We start from the raw sequence: 9,315 nt of genomic DNA, 5'->3' as shown, positions 1-9,315 counted from the left end.
GTGCTTTCTCTAAAAAATGATGGATTGGCTGGTCAGATGATGCTACAACAACATATCGTGAGATTCTCTTTTGGAATACATAATCGAGGTTTTTAAGACTGATGGCCAGCCTGTCTAATGTTTGTTTTCTTCAATACGCTTGCTCCTTCCAGTAGGCATTGCAAGTGATGTGTTCAAGTGTAGTCCTCTAGTCACATTTTTTAACCAGTACCATATGATTGTAGCATACTACTAGTTTTAGTCATTTAACATCTTAATTTACCTTGAATGATGAAGTAGTTGCACTTGTAGATGGGCTGAGCAAATGATGATTCATATGATTATTCTGATACATTTGATGTTTCAAAATCAAGCTTTTTAAACCTGATACTCAGCCCATCACAAATCAGTCATCTGCTACTCTTGCTGTGCTGTAGTTTCTTAGATGATTTGAAAGTAAACAGAGTGTAACTATGTTATCCTGTTTTGGTAAAATAGGTACCAACACCTGGGATCCGTTTGAGATGCGGGTGCACAAGAGGGCGTTCGACCTTGTCAACTAGAAGGTACCCGCCTCCCGCTCTGCTTGATCCCTTTTTTCCCTAGTTGCTATGTATGGGTCGATCGGGTCCTGCTCGTCGGTGATCTGATGATGGTGTGCTGAACATTTAGACCGTTGAGGCTTTCTGGTTGTTGATGATCTAAAATCGAGCTTTTTAAAATTGATACCTAGCATATCATCAATGAATCGCTTTGTTCTTGTGTCTAGAGATGTAGTTCTGTTAGTGTGGTACTGTATAATGTAGAGGAGTTACATATGCATCATTTGTTAGCTGAGCATATGATGTTAGCTTCACATTTTGATCTGTTGAAATGTCCCAGATTATGTCAATTTGTTACCAACTAGTTAGAGTTAAAGCAACTCATTTGGTTTTTGCTCACTGTTTTTACAGCCCTATGCTGCTCTTACTGTATGTAGAACCTGTTGCTGAACTGAAGATGCTATTTGCTTCACATTTTTGTTTGTTGAACCATCCCAGATTATTTGAATTTAATATGAACCTAACAGTTAAATAAATTGTATGGGCAACATTAACATAGGTGCTCTATACCTGCTCTGCTCCTGTTCAGAGGCATCTTGTATTCTTTTTTGTATAATCTCCTATCATAAGCGAAAAAGCTTCAGGCATTGAGCCATTGTATTGTGATCTTTAAATAAATTTTCTGTTCTGTCCCTTGCATAGCTAATTTTCCTTTTGCTGTGAGATGGCAACTGATATATCCTCCTTTTGCTATGAGATGGCAACTGATTTATCCACCTTTTGCTGTGAGCAACTAATTTGCTTTTTACTAGCTGCTTTATTTGCTTGCTTGGTTGATCACTAGCATGAGCTTGGTTGCCCTGAACTTCAGTGTTTTATTTGCTTGCTTCTCAGTCTCTCTCCCTCCCTGTAGGTGCCACCGGATGCAAGGGTGGAGCCTACGCCTCCTTGCTGAAGCTTCTTGCTCTACACCAGTTTATGGTGCTGCGGATGTGGTTAAGATGGCATTCTACACTAGCTTCTTATGTTGCATGTGAATGGTGGTGAGTAGATAGAACTGGAGTGTTCTTGTAGGAAGGCAAGTTGTCGCATCTGGAGCACATCAGATGTGCTAATACGAGTTGAACAATGTGATGTAGTAGTAAGTTAAGGCAAATTGTGTTGATGATGTATTCCTGTGTAATTAAATGTTGTATTCTCTATGTACATGCTACTTTAAATGACATGAAGATTATGAAAATTGTGTACATGCTACTTCATATGGGTTGAATATGACAGAAAATAGTACTGGGCCTGAATTGGCCATGGCCCAAACAAAGTTGGACTGGAGCTATTTATTTAATAAAAAAACACGTTAGAGAAAGGGGACAATAATAAGAAATTGAATATTAAAAGGCCACGACCTAGAATATAAAAAGGCCGAATTGTGAATATAAAAAGGCTGAATTGTTGGGCCAGGCCCATGTAGCTAACAAAAATTAACAGAAAATAATATGTTAAATGGGATGAATTACTGGGCTCGGCCCATATATACACCGAACTGGACCGGGCTGAATCTTGTCAACGACCTTTTCATTTGGTCACAATTTTGCCACGTCAGCTTGCCACGTCGGATCCGACGTGGCCTGGGCAGAGAGCTAGTGACCAAAACAGAAGGTCATAGGATCAACGACCTTTTGTTTTGGTCGTGGCCTTCCACGACCTTCTCACAGAGAAGGTCGTTAATTTCAGTTTACGACTGTTAGCTTTTGACCATCTATTTTTGCTCAAAAAAGGTCGCAAATGAAAAAATGACCTTTCAGTGACCAATAGTGATGGTCACAAGTTGACATATTTCTTGTAGTGGGCATGGATACCTACCTACAACGTTCGACTATCGGTGTGTGTGTGGGGGGGGGAGGGGGCAGAGACCTAACTATAGAGAGGTAGATCGACAAGTATATGTGTGGAGAAGGAGACAGACCTAGCTATTGTTGGGGAACGTAGCATGTAATTTCAAAAAACTTCCTACGATCACGCAAGATCTATCTAGGAGATGCATAGAAATGAAAGAGGGAGAGTGTGTTCACGTACCCTCGTAGACCGAAAGCGGAAGCGTTAGTTTAACGCGGTTGATGTAGTTGAACGTCTTCGCGATTCAACCGATCAAGTACTGAACATACGGCACCTCCGAGTTCAGCACACGTTTGGCTCGATGACGTCCCTTGAACTATTGATCTGGCAAAGTGTCGAGGGAGAGTTTCGTCAGCACGACGGCGTGATGATGGTGATGGTGAAGTGATCCACGCAGGGCTTCGCCTAAGCACTACAACAATATGACCAGAGGAGTAAATGGTGGAGGGGGGCACCGCACACGGCTAAGAAACAATTGATGTGCTTAGAGGTGCCCCTGCCCCCATATATAAAGGAGGGACAGGGGAGGAGGCCGGCCTAGGGCGCTCCAAGTGGGAGGAGTCCCACTTGGACCCCTAGTCCAATTCGCCCCCCTTTCCTTTTACAGGAAGGGGAAAGGGGGGAGGATAGGGAGGAGGAGATGGAAAGGGGGTCGTGCCCCCTCCGCTTTCCCAATTCGGACTCCCCATGGAGGGGCACCCCCTTGTAGGTGATGACCCACAAGTATAGGGGATCTATCATAGTCCTTTCGATAAGTAAGAGTGTCGAACCCAACGAGGAGCAGAAGGAAATGATAAGCCGTTTTCAGCAAGGTATTCTCTGCAAGCACTGAAATTATAGGTAACAGATAGTTTTGTGATAAGATAATTGGTAACGAGCAACATGTAATAAAAGTAAATAAAGTGCAGCAAGGTGGCCCAATCCTTTTTGTAGCAAAGGACAAGCCTGGACAAACTCTTATATAAAGGAAAGTGCTCCCGAGGACACATGGGAATTATCGTCAAGCTAGTTTTCATCACGTTCATATGATTTGCGTTCGGTACTTTGATAATTTGATATGTGGGTGGACCGGTGCTTGGGTGCTGTCCTTACTTGGACAAACGGAGCCCCTTACGAAGCATATGGATCCAAATCAGCCCCTTACGAAGTATTAAGGTAAAGCTAACCATAGCATGAAACATATGGATCCAAATCAGCCCCTTACGAAGCAACGCATAAACTAGGGTTTAAGCTTCTGTCACTCTAGCAACCCATCATCTACTTATTACTTCCCAATGCCTTCCTCTAGGCCCAAATAATGGTGAAGTGTCATGTAGTCGACGTTCACATAACACCACTAGAGGAGAGACAACATACATCTCATCAAAATATCGAACGAATACCAAATTCACATGACTACTAATAGCAAGACTTCTCCCATGTCCTCAGGAACAAACGTAACTACTCACAAAGCATATTCATGTTCATAATCAGAGGAGTATTAATATGCATAAAGGATCTGAACATATGATCTTCCACCAAATAAACCAACTAGCATCAACTACAAGGAGTAATCAACACTACTAGCAACCTACAGGTACCAATCCCAGACTTAGAGACAAGAATTGGATACAAGATATGAACTAGGGTTTGAGAGGAGATGGTGCTGCTGAAGATGTTGATGGAGATTTCCCTCTCGAGAGAGAGGAGCGTTGGTGATGACGATGGCGATGATTTCCCCCTCCCGGAGGGAAGTGTCCCCACAAGAACAGCTCTGCCGGAGCCCTAGATTGGTTCTGCCTCGTGGCGGCGGAGTCTCGTCCTGAAAGCTTGCTTATTATTTTTCTTCGGACGAAAGACTTCATATAGCAGAAGATGGGCACCGAAGGGCAATAGGGGGCCCACGAGGCAGGGGGCGCGCCCAGGGGGGTAGGGCGCGCCCCCACCCTCATGGCCAGGGTGTGGGCCCCCTCTGGTATTTCTTCCGCTTAGTATTTTTTATTATTTCCAAAAATAACTTTCATGGAGTTTCAGGACTTTTGGAGTTGTGCAGAATAGGTCTCTAATATCTGCTCCTTTTCCAGCCCAGAATTCCAGCTGCCGGCATTCTCCCTCCTTATGTAAACCTTGTAAAATAAGAGAGAATAGGCATAAGTATTGTGACATAATGTGTAATTACAGCCCATAATGCAATAAATATTGATATAAAAGCATGATGCAAAATGGACGTATCAACTCCCCCAAGCTTAGACCTCGCTTGTCCTCAAGCGAAAGCCGATAACGATAAATATGTCCACATGTTTAGAGATATAGGTGTCGATAAAATAAAATACGGACATGAGGGCATCATGATCATTCTAGTAACAGCAAAATACATGGATATTGTCATATGATTTCTTATGCTCAAGTAATAATCTATTCACAATGCAAAGTATGAATCAGAAACTTTATTGAGAACTAATAAACTATAATCTCAGTCATTGAAGCAATTGCAATTTATCATAACATCAGAAAGAGTCTATATCAGAGCTTTCTAGCAAGTCCACATACTCAACTATCATTTAGTCTTTCATAATTGCTAGCACTCACGCAATACTTGTGGTTACGGAGTTTTCATCGGACACAGAAAAAGATAGGGGCTTATAGTTTCGCCTCCCAACCTTTTACCTCAAGAGTAATGTCAACAATAATAATTCATGCTAACCCACATCCTATTAGATATATATATCAGGATCTTTCCAACATCCTGTGCTTGCCAAAGGATAAAATGTAAAAAGGAAAGGTGAAGATCACCATGACTCTTGCATAAGGTAGAAGATAATAGAGAAAGATAGGCCCTTCGCAGAGGGAAGCAGAGGTTGCCATGCGCTTTCAGGGTTGGATGCACAAAATCTTAATGCGAAAGAACATCACTTTATATTTCCACTTGTGATATAGACCTTTATTATGCAGTCCGTCGCTTTTATTTCTTCCACATCACAAGATCGTATAAAGCTTATTTCCTCCAGACCAATCAGTCATACATATTTAGAGAGCAATTTTTATTGCTTGCACCGATGACAACTTACTTGAAGGATCTTACTCAATCCATAGGTAGATATGGTGGACTCTCATGGCAAAACTGGGTTTAAGGGTATTTGGAAGAACAAGTAGTATCTCTACTTGGTGCAAAGAATTTGGCTAGCATGAGGGGGAAAGGCAAGCTGAACATGTTGGATGATCCATGACAATATACTTTATCTCAGATATAAGAAAACATAACCCATTACGTTGTCTTCCTTGTCCAACATCAACTCTTTAGCATGTCATATTTTAATGAGTGCTCCCAATCATAAAAGATGTCCAAGATAGTATATTTATATGTGAAACCTCTCTTTCTTTATTACTTCCTATTAATTGCAATGATGACCAAAGCTATGTTTGTCAACTCTCAACAACTTTTAATCATCATACTCTTTCTATGTGAAGTCATTACTCTCCATAAGATCAATATGATCTCTTTGTTTCTTTTTATTCTTTTCTCTTTTCTTTTATTCACCCAAAATTATAGCAAGATAATCAAGCCCTTGACTCAACACTAATCTTTATTATATAGCTCACGGACTCGATTACATAAAGGGATCATAAAGCAAAAATCAAAACTAAATCATACTAAACCTTTATTCTACTAGATCAAGATACTACTAAAAGGATCGAACTAAGAAAAACGGTAAAGATAGGAGTGTGATGGTGATACGATACCGGGGCACCTCCCCGAAGCTTGGCGGTTGCCAAGGGGAGTGCCCATACCCATGTGATTACGTTTCCTTCTTCGGAGGTGATGGTGGGATATTCTTGGCGATGATACTCCTCAGGATACGATTCTCTTCTTCGAGCTTATTGAGTTGCTGCTTGAGATACATTATCTCCTTACGAAGCTTTCCTGTAACAGCCAAAGCTCCTTGCACCCAAGGGTGTTGCATAGCTGCGGGAGAACAAGTGACGCTCTTCTTCATATTTTCATAAGAAAGAAATCTAACATTGGAAGGGATAACCGAGTTTGGAATAGCTGAGCTCTGTAGTTCCCCCATTGTGAATCCAGCTCGGAAGCGAGAAGTGACTTCTTGATCCTCCTCCATGGCGTCTATCCTCTTCAAATCAGCCTCCATCTCTTCCTCCGTTGCTGGTCCAAAGTGGTCAGCATCGCTGTTTGTCCTTGATCTCGATGCCGGATCAGACACCCAGCTCTCCCCAACTGACTCTTGAGAAGACATCTTTCTCAAATCTGCAGTAGCAACAACTCGAAGCAAAAATAGAGGATATTTGCGTGATACAGGAGTCAAAACCTTCGGGAGATTAAATAATGAATTTTTACCGACCAAAATACGTATTGTGCAAGAAAACGGAGTCCGGAGAGCGCACGAGGTGCCCACGAGGTAGGGGGCGCGCCCTCCACCCTCGTGGAGGCCTCGTGTCCTTCCCGGACTACTTCTTATTTTTCTATTTTTCTAAATATTCCAAAATGGACAAAAATTGCTTTTAGAACTGTTTTGGAGTCGGTTTACTTACCGTACCACATACCGATTCCTTTTCGGAGTCTGAAACGTTCCGGAAAGTGTCCCTTATGTATTCCTCCGGGGTTACGGTTTCAATAACATTGGTTTCAACATTTATGGGATTACCTGAGATATAATGTTTAATTCTTTGTCTGTTCACCACCTTTGGGTTTGTGCCTTCGAAGTTTTTGATTTTTTGGCACCGGAACGATAGACGTCCTCGATAATGTAAGGACCTTCCCATTTAGAGAGAAGTTTTCTTGCAAAAAATCTTAAACGAGAGTTGTATAGCAATACATAATCACCTACATGAAACTCACGCTTTTGTATTCTTTTATCATGCCATCTTTTAACTTTTTCTTTAAACAGTTTGGCATTTTCATAGGCTTGGGTTCTCCATTCATCAAGTTACTAATGTCAAATAACCTCTTCTCACCGGCAAGTTTGAAATCATAATTGAGCTCTATAATAGCCCAATAAGCCTTATGTTCTAGTTCGAGAGGTAAGTGACATGCTTTTCCATAAACCATTTTATACGGAGACATTCCCATAGGATTTTTATATGCAGTTCTATAGGCCCATAATGCATCATCAAGTTTCTTGGACCAATTCTTTCTAGATCTATTAACAGTCTTTTGCAAAATTAATTTGAGCTCTCTATTACTCAATTCTACTTGACCACTAGACTGTGGGTGATAAGGAGATGCAATTCTATGATTAACATCATACTTAGCAAGCATTTTACGAAAAGCACCATGAATAAAATGTGAACCACCATCAGTCATTAAATATCTAGGGACTCCAAACCTCAGAAAAATAACTTCTTTAAGCATTTTAATAGAAGTGTTATGATCAGCACTACTAGTTGGAATAGCTTCTACCCACTTAGTAACGTAATCAACAGCAACTAAAAATATGTGTGTATCCATTAGAGGCAAGAAAAGGTCCCATATAATCAAAGCCCCAAACATCAAATGGTTCAATAACAAGTGAATAATTCATAGGCATTTCTTGACGTCTACTAATATTACCAATTCTTTGACATTCATCGCAAGATAAAACAAACTTACGGGCATCCTTGAAGAGAGTAGGCCAATAAAAGCCGGATTGCAATACCTTATGTGCAGTTCTATCTCCAGCGTGGTGTCCTCCATAAGCTTCGGAGTGACACTTGCGTAGGATCTGTTCCTGTTCATGCTCAGGTACACAACGTCTAATAACACCATCTACTCCTTCTTTATAAAGATGTGGGTCATCCCAAAAATAATGTCTCAAATCATAGAAGAACTTTTTCTTTTGTTGGTATGTGAAACTAGGTCGTATAAATTTAGCAACAATGTAATTAGCATAATCAGCATACCATGGAGCAGTACGAGAAGCATTTATGACATTTAATTTTTCGTCAGGAAAGCTATCATCAATAGGTAGTGGGTCATCAAGAACATTTTCCAACCTAGACAAGTTGTCTGCAACGGGATTCTCAGCTCCCTTTCTATCAATAATATGCAAATCAAATTCTTGTAACAAGAGAACCCATCTAATAAGTCTAGGTTTAGCATCTTTCTTTTCCATAAGATAATTAATAGCAGCATGATCAGTGTGAATAGTTACTTTAGAATCAACAATATAAGGTCTGAACTTATCACAAGCAAATACAACTGCTAAGAATTCTTTTTCAGTAGTAGCATAATTTCTCTGAGCATTGTCTAGAGTTTTACTTGCATATTGAATAACATTTAATTTCTTATCAACTCTTTGCCCTAGAACAACACCTACAGCATAATCACTGGCATCACACATGATTTCAAAGGGTAAATTCCAATCAGGTGGTTGAACAATGGGTGCAGAGATCAATGCTTTCTTAAGTATTTCAAATGCTTCTACACAATCATCATCAAAGACAAATGGTATATCTTTTTGTAACAAATTAGTCAGAGGCCGAGAAATTTTTGAGAAGTCCTTAATGAACCTCCAGTAAAAACCGGCATGACCAAGGAAACTTCTTATACCTTTGGTGTCCTTGGGACATGGCATCTTTTCAATAGCGTCAACCTTGGCTTTATCAACTTCAATACCTCTTTCAGAAACTTTATGCCCCAAAACAATGCCTTCATTAACCATAAAGTGGCACTTCTCCCAATTCAAGACAAGGTTAGTTTCTTCACATCTCTGCAAAACTCGATCAAGGTTGCTCAAGCAATCATCAAAAGAGGATCCATAAACGGAGAAATCATCCATGAAAACCTCACGTATCTTTTCACAAAATTCAGAGAATATAGCCATCATGCATCTTTGAAAGGTAGCAGGTGCATTACATAAACCAAAAGGCATACGTCTATAAGCAAAAGTATCAAAAGGGCAAGTAAAAGTGGTCTTTGATTGATCAT

At 40.5% G+C, this 9,315-nt stretch overlaps 1 non-coding gene across 1 annotated transcript; it reads left to right on the top strand.

Annotated features, from left to right (window-relative positions):
- Positions 1-298: 298 nt before the first annotated feature.
- Positions 299-373, top strand: LOC120962170 (small nucleolar RNA SNORD36). Its single transcript, XR_005753018.1, has one exon. It is a non-coding gene; the product is annotated as a small nucleolar RNA SNORD36 (small nucleolar RNA).
- Positions 374-9,315: the final 8,942 nt, after the last annotated feature.

This window comes from Aegilops tauschii, chromosome 3 (genome assembly GCF_002575655.3).
Source record: "Aegilops tauschii subsp. strangulata cultivar AL8/78 chromosome 3, Aet v6.0, whole genome shotgun sequence".
In the NCBI taxonomy this organism is placed as follows: domain Eukaryota; kingdom Viridiplantae; phylum Streptophyta; class Magnoliopsida; order Poales; family Poaceae; genus Aegilops; species Aegilops tauschii.
The sequence above is the reverse complement of the archived record's forward strand: the minus strand, read 5'-3'. Positions and strand labels throughout refer to the sequence as shown.